This window comes from Tachyglossus aculeatus, chromosome 20 (assembly GCF_015852505.1).
Source record: "Tachyglossus aculeatus isolate mTacAcu1 chromosome 20, mTacAcu1.pri, whole genome shotgun sequence".
Classification (NCBI taxonomy): Eukaryota; Metazoa; Chordata; class Mammalia; order Monotremata; family Tachyglossidae; genus Tachyglossus; species Tachyglossus aculeatus.
The window spans coordinates 28,022,501-28,044,843 of NC_052085.1; positions in this window are offsets into that span (position 1 = coordinate 28,022,501).

Below are 22,343 nucleotides of genomic sequence, written 5' to 3' on the forward strand. Positions count from 1 at the left end.
CCATTTCTAATGCTTTGGAAGTCACCAACCTTGTAATCATGTAGTTAGTGTGGACCCCCATTCATCTGGAATAGAGAAAAGGAAAAGGGGGATTAGAAGAGGATCCCCGGAGGTTACTGGCAGCCCCTAGGATCCTAAAGTTCTCTTAGTGAAAATCTGGATAAATACTATCCATTTTCAAAGACTTTAAATTTAAGGTTACAAATTATTTCCATTACCATGACATAAGCAAAAAGAGTCCATATCAACTCTAAAAGGAAAGATTTGGATATGAAACTCCTGCCCTTCTCTCCACCCCCATTTCCACAGACTCTGCCCCCAATCCTTTGTGATTTCAGCTATTTGAAATCTCTGCTTTTGATAAAAATGGGACTTGCTTGACTAATGATCCATCTGACCAGAAATACAGTTCACTTTAGTGTTGAAATAAACCTCTGTGCTGTTGAAATAGATTTCAAATATCAGAAACACTCATTTCCACCAGTGCGAAACACATAGCATTACTCATTTGTTGACCAAAAGCAACATCCATGATACTCATATTAAATTATCGGAACGCTCAAAACCAGCAATGGAAAGAAATCATGCCTGTAGTGGAAGATAATTCCAGAAAGCCACTCAGAAGACAGACAGCACTGAATTAATTTATATGTTTCCCTGGCTGGAAAAGTGACTGGAAGAGTAGCAGTGTCGAGAATGACATGTTTTGAATTCATACGCTAAACCCAGGTTTCTAAACTCTCGGCACTAGAACTGTGTGAAGTTTGTGGCACTTGGCATTCATCAATCCATTTTAAATAAAAAAATCCCTTTCTATGTGTGACATATTCCAGTGTTTTGAGCAATGAAATGCAGACAAAACTATTGGTGGCAGATAAAACAGACAGAGCATTAAACAGGAGAACACTAAAACACTTGGAGGAGAAGAAAGGTCTTTAATTTTGTTCTAAACACATGAACAGATGTGACAGGGTGGAGTCTGTGTGGCAAACGATTCCAGATGGAGCACCTGGAAACAGAGGGGTTAATTTTGAGCTAAATCCCAACATTTCATAGCTGACGACCTCTAATTTTTCTACAGGGAAAATGAATTTGACAGGCACCTATGCCGTGAGCAAGTAGGGACTTAGTTATTTCTTGTGACACTAATTGAACCCTGAGAGTTTATTCCACATTATTTGGAAGTAGGAGATGGAGAAGGCCCCTTTTGATTATTGTTTGACATATATTAAGCATGGACAAAATTATAATAGCACTGATCAGAACCAGGTCTGTCTTGCTAGAAAAATTATGGATGGGCAATCTACTTTGAATTTAATAAGGCAATCTAACTGAATCTCTGCCCACAATTTGATTTTGAAGTGCTTTTGTTTCCAACAAGTTCCCTACAGCATGGCTTTACTACAGAAGCAGCATGGCTCAGTGGAAAGAGCCCGGGCTTTGGAGTCAGAGGTCATGGGTTCAAATCCCGGCTCCGCCAATTGTCAGCTGTGTGACTTTGGGCAAGTCACTTAACTTCTTTGTGCCCCAGTTACCTCATCTGTAAAATGAGGATTAAGACTGTGAGCCTCCCGTGGGGCAACCTGATTACTTTGTTACCTCCCAGCGCTTAGAACAGTGCTTGGCACATAGCAAGTGCTTAATAAATGCCATCATTATTATTATTATTATTATTACGGAGTTGATCTTTCTGCCATTAGCAGATTCTCCCTCCTCCGTCTTTTTCATTGGAGAACTTGTTTCTGGGCTTTATTTCTCTAAAGCAAATCTTCTAACTGCCCCTTCCTATCCGCTCTCTTTCCTTCTCCCAACCTACCCGAAAATGACTGTGCTGCTTGGGAGCTACTCTTCCCAGAATCCCAGAGGCCTGTATTTCCCTTAATCATCGGGGAATAAATAAGAGCCAATCAGTAAACTAGATGGGACCTTTTAAATTCAGGGGAGAGAACCTTGGCTGACTCTCTGTCTCTTATGATATATATATGCACATTATATATCATATACACACATATTTATATTTAGAGAGAGAGTCAGTATGGGATAGGAAGAAGAGAAGGGTCTTGTGTGCTAAAGCTACTGATATAGGCTCTCATCAGGAGGATGCTGCTTTTTTGATGTGTGTAAACTCCCAGAGAGGGTTAATTGAGTGCCTGTTCTAGGCCTCACTTGGGAGAATGCAATAGAAACAAGGGAAGCAGGCTTAATTTCCCACTTGCCTTTTTCTTTCTTCTGCCCCCTCCCTATTCCTTCTCCTTTCCTTTCTTCTGCTATTGTCTTATTGCTAGGCTTAATTCTCATATAACCCCACGTGATAAACGTCCCCTGTTTTGGGTTGCAAAAATTATGCAAAAAAGTGGGCCAATTATACAAGTAAACATGGTTATAGGTATCTAGATCATATATGATACATGGATATATAGATGCTTATTTCCTTTGGTATTGTATTCCATTCTTTAATTGGCCAGAAAGCATAATCCGATTCCTGATGTCCAGTTTTGTTTTGTTTTTCTTTATTTTTGTTAAGGTTTAGGTTAGACTTAGCAAAATTATCTTAAATGACTCCTCCCCATCGTTGAGTTGAACTCTTCGTGTTACTATGACCTGCCCCAATCCCTCTTCCATCAGTCTCTGTAAATCAGACCCGTTGCATTCTGGAAGCAGAGATTTGTTCAAAGAGAGATGACTCCAGGCCAAAAATATTACCTCTTTTATTAAATGATCTCATGTTCCCTCTTTAAAAGAAAATATAAAATTTTCCAATAAAAGGCAAGCCTTTCCTTTTAAGAGGAGGAACGTGCAGCCTTGTTCTTTTTGTGACAGTTCTGTCCTCTGGAAGTTCTAGAGACATGTGAATTTTGGTTTATACAGTAGTTTCTCCAAGGTTCAGAGCAAGGGCGGAATTGAGTAGGAAACAAAGAGTGACCATTGTGACCCCCACGCCTTGGCGGCAATATCAAGTCAGGTGAGCAATAACCACACAGGAAAAGACTCGGAGATGGAAACCTGACACTTTGCCTACTTCAACACAAATGGTATTTCCTGAGGAAAAATGTTACCTCCTGAGGCCAGAGGATTCTGGATCCATTGAAGAGTGATGTGATGACATCTTTGAGCCCTGTTTCCACATGTTGTAGGGTTGGGGGGATGATTTCTCCACAGCTCTGAGTCTGAAGCACAGAGTCCTCACTCAGGGGGCTGTTGCCTGGATTCTTGGGCCTGGTCAAAGCATCCTAGGGACCCCAACTACCCTGGACAATCAAGCCAAATTGAGTCTCCTCTCCCGACGCAATCCCTCCCTTTTAGGCCAAAGGGAGACCAGGGAAGAGGGAATCCATCAGTAGTTTTATTGAGCACCCACCATGCACAGCGCTCTTCTAAGCACCTGGGACAGTCCCAGTGGATTAGCATCTTTATTTCCCATTGTATATTTTGTATATTTTTCCTCCTGCTCCCGTTCACTCTGCTGTTTATATCTGCCTGTCTTTCCCATCAGACTGGAATATCTTTGTGAGCAGTGCCTATGTCATTTGCTACTCTCCCAAGATCAGTAGCCTACTTAGACTGTGAGCCCCATGTAGGAATCAATCAACCGTATTTATTGAGCGCATACCATGTGCAGAGCACTGTACTAAGCGCTTGGGAAGTACAAATTGGCAACACATAGAGACAGTCCCTACCCAACAGTGGGCTCACAGTCTAAAAGGGGGAGACAGAGAACAAAACCAAACATACCAACAAAATAAAATAAATAGGATAGAAATGTACAAGTAAAATAAATAAATAAATAAATAGAGTAATAAATATGTAGGAATAATATGTAGGAATATAATAATATGTAGGAATAATAATAATATGTAGGAAAAGAGATTGTGTCCACACTGATTAGCCTGTAACTAGCCCAGTGCTTAGTACAGTGCCTGGCCCATAGTAAGCACTTAACAAGTATAGTGCCTGGTATATAGTAAGCGCTTTACAAATACCATCATTTTTAAGTACCGTTGTAGAAAAAAGAAATGGCTCTGCACAATAGACACTCAATAAATGCAGTTGAATGAGTAAGTGAATCAATCGAACCTTTCTGTTTCATCTCCACCTCTGTCTGCTCCTGACCCATTTACTGCTCTCTCAGCCCCATCCCACCATTCCCTGTTCCCATTTGGAGGCAATATTCCAACTGACCAAATGAAACTAGGAGGAATGTAGATCTGGAATGGGCGAGCACATTTTGTGAGACTGGAATTTCTTCAAACCCCATTATTTGGGGGAGTCCAAATTCTTTAACTCTTGGCAAAGGAGGATTTACTGCTTTCTCAAAGAAAAGGTTTTAAGGGATTAAAGGGAGACTCAGAAGGCTTTTGGATATAAAAACTGTCCCCAGAGAACACTGTGTTGGCCATATTAAGTGCAAAAAAATAAGAAATCTCCAGATCAATTTATGAAAATCCCCTGGGTATGAAATTGGAGATGTGATGGTGTCTGGAAAATTTACCTTGAGGTTTGGAGAGCTTACAAACTGTGAGATGTGAAATGGAGAGAGTTTGAGGGCTCTCACCCAAATGTTTACCCCTCTCTATGGTGAGGATCTTGTGAAGAACCTCTGTATAGGGCAGAGAAAAGGAGTTTGGGTTTTTTATGGTATTTGTTTAAGCATTGTTCCAAGCACTGGGGTAGATACAAGTTTATCAGGCTTTATCGGTTCCTGTCCCACATAGGGCTTCCAACCTAAGTAGGGGGGAATAGGATTTAATCCCCATTTTACAGGTGAGCACAGAGAAGTTAAGTGACTTGCCCAAGGTCACCCAGCAAGGAATTGGCAGAGCTGGGATTAGAACCCAGGTCTTCTGACTCCCGGGCCTGTGCCCTTTCTACTAGGCCAACCTACTCTGAGTACACCAAAGGTTTGAGGGGAAATTCTGTTTTAAGTAAGTTTTTTGATTCTATTCTAGCATTTTGGGTGAGGAGCTACCATCAAGCATTTTTTAATGTCATTCCTGTAGTTGATCATTAAAATTCCAAATCAAAAGGAAAAAAGACTCTCAGAGCATCATTAATTAATTGTATTACAGCAAGCCATGACTAGTAAGGTCAAGTGTTAGTGTATAGCTCTAATTATATGATGTTTCAAAGCTAAATCAATTACCTTTTTTTTTCCTCATGGATTGCGTGAACTTATTGAAATGATATTTCTCTGATTAGGGAAATTTCTTAAGTGCTCTGATAAAAGTATCTTCATTTAATTGCTCCATAGCAGGCAGGATCCTCCCTCTAGACTTTCAACTTCTGGTGGGCTGGCTTATAGCCTACCAACTCTGTTGGATTGTACTCTCCTATGCCCTTAGTACAGTGCTCTCGGCACATAGTAAGTGCCCAATAAATGCCATTGATTATTTGACCCAAACTCTTAAACCCCCAGTAGAAAAATGGGTAATCTGCAAAATGTTTGAAGTTCAGGAGTAATTGAAGGGATCAGAGTCAGCAAACATAAATGTTTGTTTTAGATTAGTAGCATTTCTGTAGATAGGTCATGAAATTTGTGGCCAGAGTGAGTCATTTCCATGGAGACTTTTGAAGAATCTAATTGAGTACCATAACTTTGAAGAATCATTAGGTTCTTGAGAATTCAATTTGGCCTAAATTCAAATTTAGTGGCCCAACTCTTATTTCTTCACACCACTTAATAATAATAATAATGACGGTATTTGTTAAGCACTCACTCTGTGCCAAGCACTGTTCTAAGCGCTGCGGGTGGGGGGGGGCACAAGGTAATCAGGTTGTCCCACGTGGGGCTCACAGTCTTAATCCCCATTTTACAGATGAGGGAACTGAGGCCCAGAGAAGTAAAGTGACTTACCCAAAGTCACATAGTTGACAAGTGGCGGAGCCGGGATTGGAACCCATGACCTCTGATTCCCAAGCCTGAGCTCTTTCCACTGCTTCTCCTCCCAGTTTTCTTCATCATCAACATTAACATTCCTCTCTTCTCTTGTAATCACAGTACCAAACTCATAAAAGACAACACCCCATAGCACTATCTACATATATTTGTACTCTATTATTTCTTCTCACTTGTACTTTATTTTAGTGGCTGTCTCTCCAATTCGATTGTAAGCTACTTGCAGTAGAGAACATTTATATTGTATTCCTCCAATAATATAATAATAATATTTGTACCATTTGTACTTCCCAAGCGCTTAGTACAGTGCTCTGCACACAGTAAGTGCTCAATAAATATGATTGATTGATTGATTGATTTTGTTAAGCGCTTACTATGTGCAAAGCACTGTTCTAAGCACTGGGGAGGTTACAAGGTGATCAAGTTGTCCCACGTGGGGCTCACAGTCTTCATCTCCATTTTACAGATGAGGTAACTGAGGCCCAGAGAAGTTAAGTGACTTGCCCAAAGTCACACAGCTGACAATTGGCGGGATTTAAACCCATGACCTCTGACTCCAAAGCCAGTGCTCTTACCACTGAGCCACACTGCTTCTCCAAGCTCTTAGTACAGACCTCTGCACACAGCAGGAGCTCAATAAATGCTATATTAACTCTGCCTTTTTACAGATATACATTCTCATAAAAGCAAATAAAAATGGGCTACCTACTCTCTATAAATTTAGATTTTTACATTTCACTTTACATCTGAGATCCCTGTGCATAGGGAACGCCTCTTGCATTTCTTCTGTGCTTTCCTATGGGCTTAAAAATATTATAAATGAACGGTGGAAAAATCTCCTAAAAATTATTTTCCTGGGTGAAAAGAAAAGCAGCACATTTTCTTTCTTTCTTTTGTAAAAACAAGAGTGGGTTTGGGGCAGTGAAAACTTAGCTGCAAAGAGCTGTATTCATATACATGAGATCATCAATGCTTATCAAAGTATTGCACTTGGTGGATCTCGATAAATACCACAACTACTAAATTACTACTTTTTTTTTTTAATGGTACTTTTTAAGGGCTTACTCTGTGCCAGGCACTGTACTAACTGCTTCTTCACTTTTAATTTTCATCCAGGCTTGGAGGTCCTGAATTTCACTTGGGATATTTTTAGAGGTTTTTCTTATAATGAGTGAAGAGAAACTTTTCCCAAGTTTCTACTATTTTGAAGACTCACTCCTTTTTTATCATATTTGTCTCTTTCCTTAAAGTCATTCTTCTAAAAAATTGACCTAACATAGATTCTTTCTAGGCCTTTTTCTTTTGAAAGGACATACATGAGGTGTGCTCACTATTGAACCCAGGAATGTTCAAAACTCATTTTAAAAGAGAATATAGTACTTTGGAAGTTGGGTTTCAGTAGTGTAGAATGAAATTCAAGGTCATATGTTTATTTTAAATTTAAAGCTCACGGGTTTTGTGTGTTTTATTTTTTTAAAGCAGATTCTGAGTTGGTCCAAGTGGAAATTTAGGCAAACAACCCCTTGAATTCTCAGCCCAATCCAGCCCCCTGACTCTCTCAGAACTAATATTTTGCTAAGTATTGACGATCTCATGTATTAATACAGCTTTTTGCAGCTAGGTTTTGACTGCCCCAAATTCACTTCTGTTTTTACAAAAAAAGAAAATAACTGAAAATATGCTGCTTTTCTGTTTCACCCAGGAAAATAATTTTAGGAGCTATTTCCACCACTCAAGAATAACATTTCTGTTTTCAGAGTTAAGTAAAATATGAATAAAGTATGCAGGACCCTAAAAGTAGTCAAAGAACCTCAGAGTTTGAATACTGGTCTCAAGGGTAGTCTCTGATCTTCTAAAACCTTTGAAAAGCAAGGGATACCTTGTCCCAGTTATAAAGTGTTTGTGTGAATAGAGTCGTGCTCTCATTTCGTCTGTAGAGGTATATACTTGTTGGCATATTTATAGTAGTTAAGGGCTATGGATTAACTTTATTACCTCAGAGCAGGAGCAGTGTGGCATGGTAGAAAGAGACCAGACCTGGGTTCTAATCCTGGCCCTGCCAGTTGCTTGCTGTGTAACCTTGGTCAGGTCACTCAGCTTCTTTGCGCCTCAGTTTCCTCATCTGTAAAATGAGGGTTCAATGCCTGTTCTCCCTCCTGCTTAGACCGTGAGACCCATGTTGGAATATATCCAACCTGATTAACTGTATCCATCCCAACACGCAGACAGTGCTTGATGCATAGTAAATGCTCAACAAATACTGTAATCAGCCTTATCAGAATGGTGCAAATATAAATCTTTGAGCTACATATGCAGAACACTGTGCTAAGTGCTTGGGTGAGTACAGTGCAACAGAATTAGCAGATATGTTCCCTGCAGATAATGAGCATACAGTCTAGAGGGGGAGAGTAATGTAGATAAAATGAAAAGTATTGGGTTAAGATCATGTAAGTGGGTCTTTCTGAATGATAAAATTGTATCTTTAGGCAGACCTTATATTTGGCCCATAATATATATATATCTATATAGATATATAGATATATAGATATGTATTGATGGCATTTGCCCTTTAGGCAGCTAGTGGCCTTGTGTCTTCTCCCTTCTACAAAAGGAAATGTTGTCAATCTTAAAACACACTTGTTTTGTTCTTTCCGCATTTGTGAAGGTAATCATTTTGTTTCCCTGAGGCTCAGAAACATCAGCTGTGGTAGTAATTGATAGGATGGATCGGAACTTGGAGTCATCTGTTTTCTATGATGTTCCCCTCTTGCTGTCTCGGCTGGGTCAATGACAGGGTTTTCCAACCATATATAGAAATCATAATCAATTGTATATATTGAGTGCTGATTGTGTGCAGAGCACTCTATTAAGCACTTGGGAGAGTATATTCTAACAGAGTTGGTAGACATGATTCCCACCCACAATGAGATACCCAAGTGGTTTCAAGATTTCACTTGAAGTCCCCTCCTCCTCTCACCCTTTCCACACCCAGACTACCGTCCCACCTGGCCTCCCTCTGCATCATCCCCATGCATGCATGTGCATGTGTGCACATGTGTGCACACACACAAACACACCCACTTGTGTGTGTGTATAAGGGAAGGCGCAGTGGCACAGGAAAAAGCAATTCACCTCATCCCATGCTCCGGGCTCTCCGCAGAGAGCACCGAGAAGCAACTCCTGGCAAGTGGTGTGAAGGACCAACTCCCAGTAATCATGGGAAAGAGAAAGAGGGAGGCAGGGAGAGCAAACAGACATCCTTGAGGAGGCAATCCAAGACCACAAACCATCAGTTTGGGGTGTGGTGAGGTTGCGGAGACGTTGGTGGCTCCAAGCAAAACCCTGGCCAAGCCCTAACTGGCCCATTCAGGGAGTGACTGGGCCCAAGCGCCGGTGAAATTAAATCAGGCCCGTCCACACTGTGTGGTCCCGATCAAATCACACTTTCTAAGAGCCCCCAGAAGAGCCCATTTAATTAATTCCTCTTTTCGCCATGGGAGAGCAGACCTGTTGAGTGTTTAGAAAGTGGCTTCTGAGTTAATGACAGGCAGTCAGGCTGGGAGCCGTCTGGGCAAACATTGGAACCTGACGGCTTTTTCCTTTCGTTTGTTTTTCTGACATCTTAGAATATTTTTGATTTAAAGAGCGGGTTCCCCTTTCCAGCATCTGGGGCGTCTCGTCGGCACTCCGGTAAATCCCATTTCCTACTCCAGGAAAGGTAAATTGAGGTTGCTCTTCGGGGAGGCCTCGGGCACCTGAGACCTCATTTGAATGTTCGGTATCATTACAGGAAGGAAGAAGAAGGTGTCCATATGTGCTTTCAGTCCACAGGGACTAGGATTCTAATTTATATGGAAGCCGAGACTCTTTAGGTTTCAATGACCCAAGAGGTGGAGATATTTACAAAGCTTCTCTGATAGAGTCCAGTACATCACAGTCTCAATGCTTTTTAGCCATACATCGTTATCCTTTGTGCAAACATGACAGTCTCCTTGGATCTTTATCAGTGAGTTATGATGGACATTTGCATTGGCCCTATAAGAACAATGTCTGCCTTTGTCTCATCGTTCCTTTTCTCCTAATTCCTGTCCTAAAACTTTCAGGAAATGAGGGGGCTAGAGCCAGGGTCTGCTCTCTTGGAAAGGATAGATCTGGAGAGGTTTGCATGAGCTGCCTGGACTCGGTTCTTGGTGACCTGTGGCTTTGAGTGAGACTTTACATATTCCCTGCTGGGGTTTTTGTATGGTATTTATTAAGCGCTTACTAACTGTCAAGTATTGTTCTAAGCACTGGGGTAGATACAAGTTAATCAGGCAGGATACTGTTCCTGCCCACACGGGGCTCACAGTCTAAAAGCAGGAAGGAGAGTGGGTATTGAATCCCAATTTTGTAGTTGAGGAAATGGAGGCGTAAGGAAGTTAAGTTCATTCATTCATTCATTCATTCATTCAGTCGTTTTTATTGAGCGCTTACTGTGTGCAGATCACTGTACTAAGCGCTTGGGAAGTACAAGATGGTGACATATAGAGACGGTTCCTACCCAACAGCGGGCTCACAGTCTAGAAGGGGGAGACAGACAACAAAACATATTAACAAAATAAAATAAATAGAATAGTAAATATGTACAAATAAAATAGAGTGATAAATCCATACAAACATATATACATATATACAGGTGCTGTAGGGAGGGGAAGGAGGAAAGGCGGGGGGGGTGGGGGGGGGAGGAGGGGGCAAGCGCTCAATTAATACGATTGATTAGTTGACAAAGAACAGCACAAATGCCTCGCATTTCCACTTTAATCTTTCTTCCCGGGACACAAACCCAGTATGATGATGATGATGGCATTTATTAAGCGCTTACTATGTGCAAAGCACCGTTCTAAGTGCTGGGGAGGTTACAAGGTGATGAGGTTGTCTCACGGGGGGCTCACACAATTTTAATCCCCATTTTCCAGATGAGGGAACCGAGGCCCAGAGAAGTGAAGTGACTTGCCCAAAGCCACACAGCTGACAGTTGGCGAAGCCGGGATTTGAACCCACGACCGCTGACTCCAAAGCCCGGGCTCTTTCCACTGAGCCCAGAGAAGTGAAGTGACTTGCCCAAGGTCACACAGCAGGCACGTGGCAGAGCTGGGATTAATAATAATAATGATGGCATTTGTTACCGCTTACTATGTGCAAAGCACATAATTCTAAGCACTGGGGTGGATACAAGGTGATCAGGTGCTCACAGTCTTACTCCTCATTTTACAGATGAGGTAACTGAGGCACAGAGAAGTTAAGTGACTTGCCCAAAGTGACACAGCTGACAATTGGCAGAGCCGGGATTAGAACCCATGACCTCTGACTCCCAAGCCTGTGCTCTTTCCACTGAGCCATGCTGCTTCTGGATAAGGGAGATAATGCTTGGATTCTTTCAACCTCACAGGGAAATGGCAGAGATGAATAAATTAGTCATTAGAGGAGTAGTTGCAGGAATTTCTTCAGGAAGGGCCTTGGAGACTCAAAGAGCTCCACTTGTTAAACAGGTAGGGAGGCCAGAAGGGCTCAATTCCTCTTTATAGACATGACTCCTTCATGCTGGAGAAACCACTGACAAAACACAGTGTATCCAGGGACCGGTGGTTATCACTTCTAATGAGCTGCAAAACCTGCATCCCAGGTAGGAGTTGGGACATTACCCGTCCTGGGGTTGTTTTGCGTTCTTCCGTCTGCTGGCAGTGAAAAGGGACAGTGCCCATTTTAAATCCAGACAGGCTGTGGGTCAGCCAGTGTCAAACTGTTTTTTCTAGAGCACGTCTGGGCTTCATCAGAATAGAGAAGGGTGTGATCGTTTTCGTTGGAGAGTTGAAAAATATTTTGTTCTCACTTATGTTTAAAGGAGTGTGAGGGATTCCATAGCGCTGACTCTCTCTGGACAGTTGCTGCCAGAGAAAACTGCCTGCTTTTTGCCCCCTCAGTAATTTCAGAATCCATTTTTATTTTAAGACTAAAGCATAAGTGCTCGGTGAAAATGAGCCCACTCAGAGCCATTTCTAAGTTGTAATGCAAACCAATATGTTAGGGATACATTTTCAAATCAATATTTGAGCAGAAGTCTGTCTACTGTAGGGAAAATACAGTTTTTAGTGTTGACTAAATAGCCACCTATCTATTCTGTCGTGTAGCTTTTTTCTGAATAACAAGACCAGCTCTGAGCTTCGATGAGATGCCTATGGATTCTTTACCATGTGCACTGTGTATCAGGAAGCCATTCTTCTGTTTGTTTTTTTAAGGGGTCTTTGTGACCACAGGTTGCACCTATTTGCCTTCCCAGCCATTATTCAGTGAGGGCTGCCAGCTCAGGAGAAACAGGTGAAAGAGTGTGGATGGTTCAGTGCAAATCAGCACCACTTCTGTCCAAACAACTCCTGCTCTGCTGGTAGTAGGGCCTCCCAATATACTTTTTGAACCAAAGGACTACTTTTTCTTATCAAGGCTTCTGAATCTCAGGTCCTGGTCACTGCTGTCTTAGCGTGATGAATTTCAGCAATGTCATCTGAAACAAATGTGCTTTGGATCTGTAGCAAAACCTGGAATGCTGTTGGTTCAAACCTACTTCAGGCTGACGAGAAAATCCTGAGTATGTTAGATTTGGCGTGTTTCTGTTTTTGCAGAGGTGTTTCCAATGCGCTTTTCCAGATTATTGTGTGCATTTTCTACTTGCGTAATGACTGCAGCCGAGTAGAAGGCTGACTTTAGTGAATGAAATTTAAAGAAAAAAAAGCCCCCGAAATCAAATTATGACTCCTTAATCTTGGGTTCCTCCCTCTGAGCGTTAGAACCAGGGATTCCAACATTTTCACCAGGGAAGAGAGGGCACAAGGTACAAAGATCAGTATCCCCATTTCCTATGTTTCGCCCTTCCTGACAACAGCATGGAAATCCGAGGTCCGGTGGAGGTGTTGGGAAGAAAAGGCACCTGCCCTAAAGCCGAAGGTCAGAGGAGTCAGTCCCTTGAGGGGAAAGCTCTTCCTCACAGTATCCAGTAAATTGGACAAGGAGCCGGTATCATCATGATGATGATACTTACTAAGCTTAAGCGCTTACAAATAATAATAATGATGGTATTTGTTAAGCGCTTACTATGTGCAAAGCACTGTTCTAAGCGCTGGGGAGGTTACAAGGTGATCAGGTTGTCCCACGGGGGACTCACAGTTTTAATCCCCATTTCACAGATGAGGTAATTGAGGCACAGAGAAGTTGTGACTTGCCCAAAGTCACACAGCTGACTGTTGGTGGAGCCGGGATTTGAACCCAAGACCTCTGACTCCAAAGCCCGGCTCTTTCCACTGAGCCCACGTCTCTCCCTTTGAAATTTGCACATGGCTGACTTCACTGGACTAGAGGAAAGTCTTTCAGAGGCCTAGTGGAGGTGCCAAGACTGTTAACAGGAGCTCGGACCAAGCCTCAATAAACTTTGGCACAAGAGGGATTTGGCGAAAAATTAGGGAAATGTGAAATTAAGCAACAGCAATTTGTCATATACTATCATCTGCCTATCTATCTGGTTCTTTTAGGCTACCTGACCCTTAAAGAAGGTAGGTTCCTTTATTCCTCTATCAGTGGAGTAAGTCTTGTATTTATTCTTTAGTCTTGTGACTTACTGAGAAGCAGCAGGGCGTATTGGATAGAGCATGCATCTGGGATTCAGAAGGTCATGGGTTCTAATCCCAGCTTTGCCACTTGTCCGCTGTGTGACCTCTGGGCCTCAGTTACCTCATCTGTGGCATGAGGACTGAGCCTGTGAGCCCTGTGTTGGGCAGGGACAGTGTCCAACCCAATTTACTTGCATCCACCTCAGCACTTAGTACAATGCCTGGCACATAGCGCTTAACAAGCACCGTAATAATTATTATTATTGTTAAAGCAGAACCTTTATTACAAGTTTCACCATTGCCCTTGTAAAAATTCAGCTTGATCCTTGAGGGTGAGACTGTCAATTTAAAAAGTGAAGTAAAATACACATGTTGAAGATGATTATATGATCGAGGAAGATGGATGTGGGACATAAGGATGCTATCTACTGGTATTATGATTGCAAACAAGCCTCCATGTGTTAACAATTATCTTCTTTTATTTATAAGGGGCACGCCACTTGCACCTGGTCAACTTGGGTAATTGAAACGTGAATTAAATATTCCACACGAGTCTCAATTTTAAATTCCACAGGTCCCCTGGCTGATATAATAAACTCCCCAAAGCAATTAAAAGTCAGATAAAATTGGTATCTCCTCCCCTGGACCATGAAAGCCCATTAAACTCAGGCTCCATTATCCTACTGGTTGGAGAAAATTCCAATGCCAGGCTAGTTTCAGCTTTGCTCTCAGGGAGAGCATCTGAAGGGATTAACTGAAGAAAGGACCCAGAGGAATATAAACAGAGGATGATGTGGACACTATGAACACCATTATGTATGAAACACTGAAGCCCTTCAGCCCTTGGGGTAACCACCCCCTTGGTTAATTTATCCTTTTCCCTGTCAGAACAACATGCTGAAATATGGTGATAGTTCCATAAATATAATAGGCCCTAGCATATGTGCCTTATTAAGGGCATTGTCTTCGAGTGTGAAGGACAATTTCACGTGTGCAATTAGCATTTATTACATTCACCCTTTATTCAATTGAGCTAAGAGAAGGATCCTGATGGGAATCAACTGTACAACAACCTCTATCCCACTTCTGTCCTGATTAGTCCTGAATCTGCAACACGAAATCTGGCTCTGCTTTACTGCTTCAGTAACCTCCCCAAAACAAAGCACCAATGCCATCATTCATTTATTCAGTCATATTTATTGATCGCTTATTGTGTGCTAAGCACTGTACTAAGCACTTTGGAGAGTACAATGTAACAATAGACACATTCCCTGCCCACAGTGAGCTCACTGTCTAGAGGAGGAGACAGATTATATAAATAAACAAATAAATTACAGCTATATACATAAGTGTCATGGGGCTGGAAGGGGGCATGAATGAAGGGAGCAAGTCAGGCTGATTCAGAAAGGAGGGGGAGAAGAGGAGGGCTTAGTCAGGGAAGGCTTCTTGGAGGAGATGTGCTTTCAATAAGGCTTTAAAAGGGGGAGAGCAATTTCTTACCCGATATGAGGAGGGAGGGCATTCCAGGCCGGAGGCAGGATGTGGGTGAGAGGTCAGCGATAGATGAGATCCAGTGGGAACCAATAACCAGACTAAACCCTCAGCCGTTCTGAAGGATGCTTGGCCTCTTGACAACTCTTTCCACTCTCTCCTCTTGCACCCTTTCCAAGCAACTAAGAGGGTGCACCCTGATTGAGCTCCATGTCTTTGATGGTGATTAAGGAAATTCTGAATCAGTCTAGCCGTGAGGAGTATGCCTATAAATAAATCATCCCTCCATTGTGCCAAATTTATTTCAAGAACGCACCGTGGCAGGAGTGGGGGTTTGGATTTACGGGATGATTTACATTTTCTAAAGCCTCCATTTTCAAATGCAGACTCCCCAACTAGCTAGGTAAAGAGGTATTCCCGAGGAACAGGACGTTCCCTAGCTCATACCAACTCTTCCGTCTTTTTGTAGACAGGGCAGGCTTTGCCTCATTCCTTCCCAGTTCACATCCAAAAGTTGAAATTTCTGTTCATCTCAAATTGTAACACTGGGGGTTAGGACCGTTGCTTTCTTCTCATGTTTATAATCATTCATTTGGGGCCAAGTGACCATTTTCAGTAGATTCAGCACTGCCATGATGTGTGTTTTCACCACAAACTACCTAGACTGTTGTTCTGTAGAAGCATTCTAAGTCATCCTGACAATTAAGCCCTTTTTTCCCCTTTAAATCATCTCCTGTTGGCAAAGCTGGGAGTTTTATCAGTTCTATCATTTCAAACTAAATTGGGCAAGGCACTAGAAAGTGTACTGTGAGCAACAGGTAGGCAACTAACTGGCCAGCTACAGCAGATCCTCATTGTCTGTCATTTCTGGTGAAGTGTCAGTTTTCTTGGAAGTGGGAAAGTAAAAATCTGAAGCTACTTTTAGATCCCTCCCCAAGTAACTGGTTTCTGGGAGCCCTAAATGTGAATCTTCAGTTATTTCTTCTAATCAGGGGCATTACAATCAGTGCAGAGTCCGCAAAACAGTCCTTGGAGGTAATTACGAACTAATGTCAGTGCGTGGCGGGTGGAGGAATTAAATAGAATTGAATCCATCGTGTTGTGTCTGTGTCCAATGCGGCATTTCTTTATGGGGTTGTAAAGCACCTTTAGTGGTGCTGTAGCTATTACTGGCAGCTGAACAGAGCTGAGTGATTGTTCCCGGTCTGAATCTGCCCTAAATATTACGTGCCTCCAGTCCTCTAAGGCTTCCTGATTGCTTTGGAACCGCTCCATTGTTAGAATAGATAGGAAGAGTTAATCTAATGGCTTGCCATCCTTAAACATACAATGGAATCCTTTTTCATGTAAGGCCTGTACAGTGTTAGGTGCCTCTCACAAACAGTATACCGAGTAATGAGTTAAATGTTGGTCGTGCAGTTACTTTCTGGAGAAATAAAGCAACCATGGGATAGTTGGGCCAGCAGAGAACCCCTTCTTAATAGTAATAAAAAAAAAAATTGTGATATTTAAGTTCTTTCTATGTGCCTGGCATAGTACTAAGCACTGGGGTAGATACAAGCAGATCGGGTTGGCCACAGTCCCTGTCCCACATGGGGCTCGCAGTCTTAATCCCCATTTTCTAGATGAGATAACTAAGGCACAGAGAAGTTAAATGACTAACCCAAGGTCATACAATAGACAAGTGGCGGAGCCGCGATTAAAACCCAAGTGTTTCCGACTCCCAGGCCTGTGCTTTATCCACCAGGCTATGCTGCTTCTCAGCATGGTGATTGTGGTATTTGTTAAAAGCTTACAATGTGCAAAGCACTATACTAAGCCCTGGGGAAGCTATAGTCTACGATCAGCATTAAAATGTGTGGATAAATGCAGTCAGGGTGAGAGTATTGATGAGGAGTGGGGTTTGGGGATTGTATTGGTTAATCAAATGAAGATACATTTCGGATTTAAAGATAGTAGGCTAAATCCTTCCCTCTCTTAGACTGTAAACTCATTGTGGGCAGGGGATGTGTCTGTTATATTGCTACATTATACTCTCCCAAGTGCTTAGTACAGTAAGTGCTCAATACATACGATTGAGTGACTGACTGACTTCCAAGAGCTAAACCATTGGGGGACCCCAGGAAGCCCCTCATTGCTATGTCTGACTTTTTCTTTTGATGGAGAAAGTCTGGGTCAGGGACCCTCCAAACCAGTGCCCCCCATACCCCGACAAGCCTAGCGCCCATCAGTCACCAGGGTTTCTCCTCAATCCAGCCTGTGAGGCAATCCCTTGTTTCAGTTTTTCTGGAGAAAAAGACCAAACTTTCCTAGCTTCCTTGTGCTGCCCTTTGAAGTTTACCGTTCTCTGAAAAATCACAAAGTTACCACCTAAGAACAAAAACAGCAGGAAAGAGCAAAATCAGAACTCTCTCTACAGTGTGCAGCTACCGTCCTAAACAAAGGAGGGAAAAGCAACCACATCACCATCCCCCGTCCTTGCTTGAAGATGGCTCATTGGGTCACACGAGGCTGGAAGAAGGGCAAGCAGTCTTTATCCGTAATTCACTGAGGCCTGGCAATTGCTGGCTTCTCTACAGTTCTCTTCCAACAATATAAATAATAATAATCGTGGCATTGGTTAAGCACTTAACGTGTGTCAACCACTGTTCTAAGCACTGGGGTAGGTTCAAGCTAATCAGGTTGGACCCAGTGCCTGTCCCACTTGGGGCTCGCAGTCTTAATCCCCATTTTACAGATGAGGTAACTGAGACACAGAGAAGTTGCTATGTGCCCATGGTCACACAGCAGGTACGTGGCTGAGCCTGGACTAGAACCCAGGTCCTTCTGACTCTCAGGCCTGTGTTCTATTCACTGGGCCATGCTTCTTCGAGATACCACTCTCTGTTCCTAAAAATGAGGTACCCTATCATTGGGTTCCGCATCCTGATGCAAATTCTAATGAGGAAGCATAAATACTGTGCAGCCGGCAGACATTAGGGTTCTTCCTGAACCCTCGAGAACCTCAGTACCACATGTTCCTCATCTAGATCCAACTGATTTCACGTTTCAATTATGCAATGCATCTATAAGCTTATAATGTCCTTGTTTCCCTAAGAACCGTGGGTTATATTAGCCAAAGGACAGCTCTCTCTCCACCTCCCCTCTCTTCCTAACTTTTTTGCCAATGAGAAAGGCCCACAAAAGGCCCTGAATAGTCCTTGCTGCCTTGTGGAGGAAAGCTCAGTGCAGAAATGTGTTCTCATCAAAGACATGCTGGCATTTTGACTTGCCAAAGCACCACTCAGGGGGAAATAAGGCAGAAAAATTAATGAGAACTTGCAAGGCAATCTTTGTGGGTGTATGCTCCCTGAGCCAAGTTCTAGAGAGTTGTATGGAACTTACTTGTGGCAGAGGGGACTTTGGAGCAGGGAAAGCCTGTACATTGGACAGTGAGAGCTATGATGATAGATTGATTCATTCATTCAATCATATTTATTGAGCACTTATTGTGTGCAGAGCACTGTGCTAAGCGATTCCCATCTGGGTCTTTGCTAGACCATCTCTCTAGACTGACTGAAAACTCATTATGGGCAGCGAATGTGTCTGCTAATTCTCTTGTAATAATAATAGTAATAATAATGATGATGATGGCATTTATCAAGCACTTACTATGTGCAAAGCACTGTCTAAGCCTTGGGGAGGTTACAAGGTCATCAGGTTGTCCCACATGGGGCTCACAGTCTCCATCCCCATTTTACAGATGAGGTAACTGAGGCACAGAGAAGTTAAGTGACTTGCCCGAGGTCACACAGCAGACATGCGGCGGAGCCGGGATTGGAAGCCATGACCTCTGACTCCAAAGCCCTGGCTCTTTCCACTGAGCCACGGTACTCTATCAAGCACTTAGAACAGTGTATTGCACCTAGTAAGTACTCAATAAATAACACTGATTAATTGAGCCCCGTCCTTTCAGTTTGCTTCCATTATCAAGGCCAATCCAGTGCCCTCCCTTAACCAACAGTCACCATTCCTATTTTGCATATTGGTAAACTGAGGCTGGGGAGAGGTACGAGCTTTGCCAGTTTCTTGCAGCAAATCCGGTCCAAAAGCTGGGAAACAGAACAGTTTTGTGGCTACAGCTCTGGCCTGGAAGTCGGAAGAACCTGGGTTCTAATCACGGCTCCGTCACTTGTCTGCTGTGTGACCTCGGGCAAGACACTTAACTTCTCTGTGTCTCAATTACCTCGTCTATATAATGGGGAATAAGATTGTGAGGCCATGTGGTAGGCAGACATTGATCAACCTGATTAGCTTGTATCTACCGCCAGCATTTAGTCCAGTGCCCGGCACATAGTAAGTGCTAAAAAATGCCATTAAAAAAAATCAGAAGTAAAAGTTTAATGCCTTGTGTCCTTCAAAATTAAATCAAATGAGGGGGGTTTCAATGGCTGCTAAAGTGGCTGCAAAAACTGCTTACAAATAAGTGTTGCAAAGATTTACAAGGTAGCCATGGATCTTTGGGAGTGTTTTGTCTTCGTTGGGGTGCGAGCGAATCTGGGCAAATGGCTCCCTTTAATGACTTTCTTTCTCAGGTCTTAAGAAGCAGAAGCACTAGCTGATGTTAACACAAACTTGCCAGGAAGTGTTTTTTTGTCTCAAACTGCTTTGTTCTCTTTTCCCCACTATGGATTTTTTCTTCCTATCCCAGGGCTCTCTGGAACCAACCCAGTGTGCCCCACTGGGTGAAAACAAAGTGTCACCCAGAATCATTCCCAGGGTGGAATCCTGCCAATCATGTTGTATCGTATCCCAGCGATTTGGCAAGGGGGTCCCACGGCTCAGTGTCACTCCTCGTAATATTGCCGCTTCTCCCCAAGAGACAGAAATCTGTTTTATGATGGTCCAAGAACTGCATTTTTATCAGAACCTCCCCTGCACCCCATTCTTTTTTTTAAAATCTATTATTAAAAATTGGCAGCTCTTCAAGTTAAAGTTCCTTTCTTTTGGAAAAAAAAAAAAACTGTGATCTTGAGTGCTAGACACAGAGGCCAATATCTTCTGGAAATTCTGCTCTGGTGACAGGAAATTGGATAAAAAAAATGGAAGGAAGGGAAATGGAAAGGAAGAAAATGGAAGGGAAAAATCTGACATTTGATCTCTGCTTCCCTCTGGCCACACGCAGCATAGGGAAGACAGTAAAAATAATAATAATGATAATGATAATTCTGGTTTTTGTTAAGGACTTACTATGTGCCAAGGACTGGGGTATATACAAGGTAATCGGGTACCACATGGGGCTTACTTCTAAGTAAGAGGGAGAACAGGTATTTAATTTCCATTTTGCAAGATGAGGAAACTGAGGCACAGAGAAGTTAACTGATTTGTCCAAGGTCACGCAGCAGGTTGTTGCAGACTGGGATTAGAACCCAAGTCCTCTGACTCCCGGGCCCGCTTAACAAATGTTATTATTATTAGTATTATTTCCCACTAGACCACATTGTTTCTCCTAGGCCACGCAGTCGCTCAGGATCTTGAGATTCTGTTCTGTCCACTTGAGCTACATCCCTCTTCAGAAGTCAGTTACCTCATCTGTCAAGTGGGGTTAAGAGTGTGAGTCCTCTGTGGGACAGGGACTATGTCCAACCTTGTATCCACCCCAGCGCTCAGAAGAGGGCTTGGCACGTAGTAAGCTCTTAAGTACCATAATTATTATTATTATTCATTATTATTATTATCCATGATGATCTCTCACTGGGAGAAGGGCAAGTCCACATCTTGTAAAGAAGAACCTTTGTGGAGGTTGTCATCCCTCCCTGCTAGATCGGTTCCTGCTAGAACTCAGAGTGCAAGGAGCATGGGGAGGGGTGAAATACATTGCGAAGTACACATACGTAAAGGTGTTGGGTGTTTTTTTTTGTTGTTGTTGTTTTTATATTGTCTTCAGCTATGCCATAACTCCGTGACCTAGCCGGCAGTTGCCTTGGTAGCGAGCTATTTTTTAAGATTCCTGTTGGGACACTCCGTCTCGTGGAATGTCCTAGGAGGTCTTTTGCTCTAAAACATTCACCACTAATGACCTGGACCCATCAGTCAGAACCAGAACTAGAACCCAGGTCTCCAGATTCCCAGAGTCGCACTATTTGTCCTGGATCCTACAGGGTAGAGATGAGATGTGTCCAATTTATTGGGGCAAGGTAAGGGGAAGAGAGATCAGGAGATTCTTTGGCCTGATTTAGGGCATCAAGTAGCAATCCCTGCTGCTTCCCTAGGTGGTTGTGAAATCCAAAGTCATGGTGGCCCCTCCCCATATCCCCCCACTCTGGAAGCTCCAGTTCTTGATCTCTGTGCCCTTAACTGGGGTGTCTCACCTACGTTTCCATCTTCCAAAAAGAAATGGCAAGGAAAAACATGTGTTTCCCTCAGCCCTCCTCCCCCACCAGTTATAATTCAGTTTCAAATACACGGATACAAAAAGCATAATAAATAGCCAACACTGAAAATTCCATAACTCACGATTTGGTGTTGCAGGTTGTGGACAAGCCATTAATTAGAACCACCGTCAGGTCATTAGGGATTGCTTTAAGCCTCTCAATTCCAGACTAGGCTGACACATGCTAATAGCATTTGGGATTTGGGCACCAGGGCCCCCCGTGACTGCTGAACTCATGGGCAAATACCTCTCCGCTTTCAAAATAAAGCGGGTAGAAATGGGCGAGACTGATTTAGCTCTCAAGAGGGCAGGATTGGCTCAGACCATCACGGCATTCCTGTGCGTACACTGAATGTATTACATTAATGCAACTCACTTCCAACAAAACCATCAGGTTTGTGTCAGGGTGAATTCGAGGCAACGCCCTTCATCTTCCTCTTAAAAGGTAACAGCCATCAGTGAGTAATAATGGAAATCTCTCACTTTGCAAAAATGAGTGGGGGAGAGATGCACTGAGATTCAGTGTAGGAGAATGCCAACTTTCCATCGGTGGCTAATTGCTGGAACATTTTTAGCACACTGCTGTCTTTCTTGCAGCTTTACAGTGGGTGGTTTGTGAGGCCCCAGGAAGCAAAGCTAGGTGAAGTAGTATTAATTAATGAGCTAGGAAACCTGAGCATCTGTTGGTACTTCAATCAATTTGCTGTCCCAAATGCATTAGCTACATATTTGAAGCCAATTATATGGTGGCTTCTAGTATTAAAAGTAGCATTTATGAAGTGTGAACACCATTAATTGTGGTATTTGTTAAGCACTTACTATGTGTCAAGCATTGTTGATGATGATGATGGTATTTGTTAAGCGCTTCCTATGTGCCAAGAACTGTTCTAAGTGCTGGAGTAGATACAAG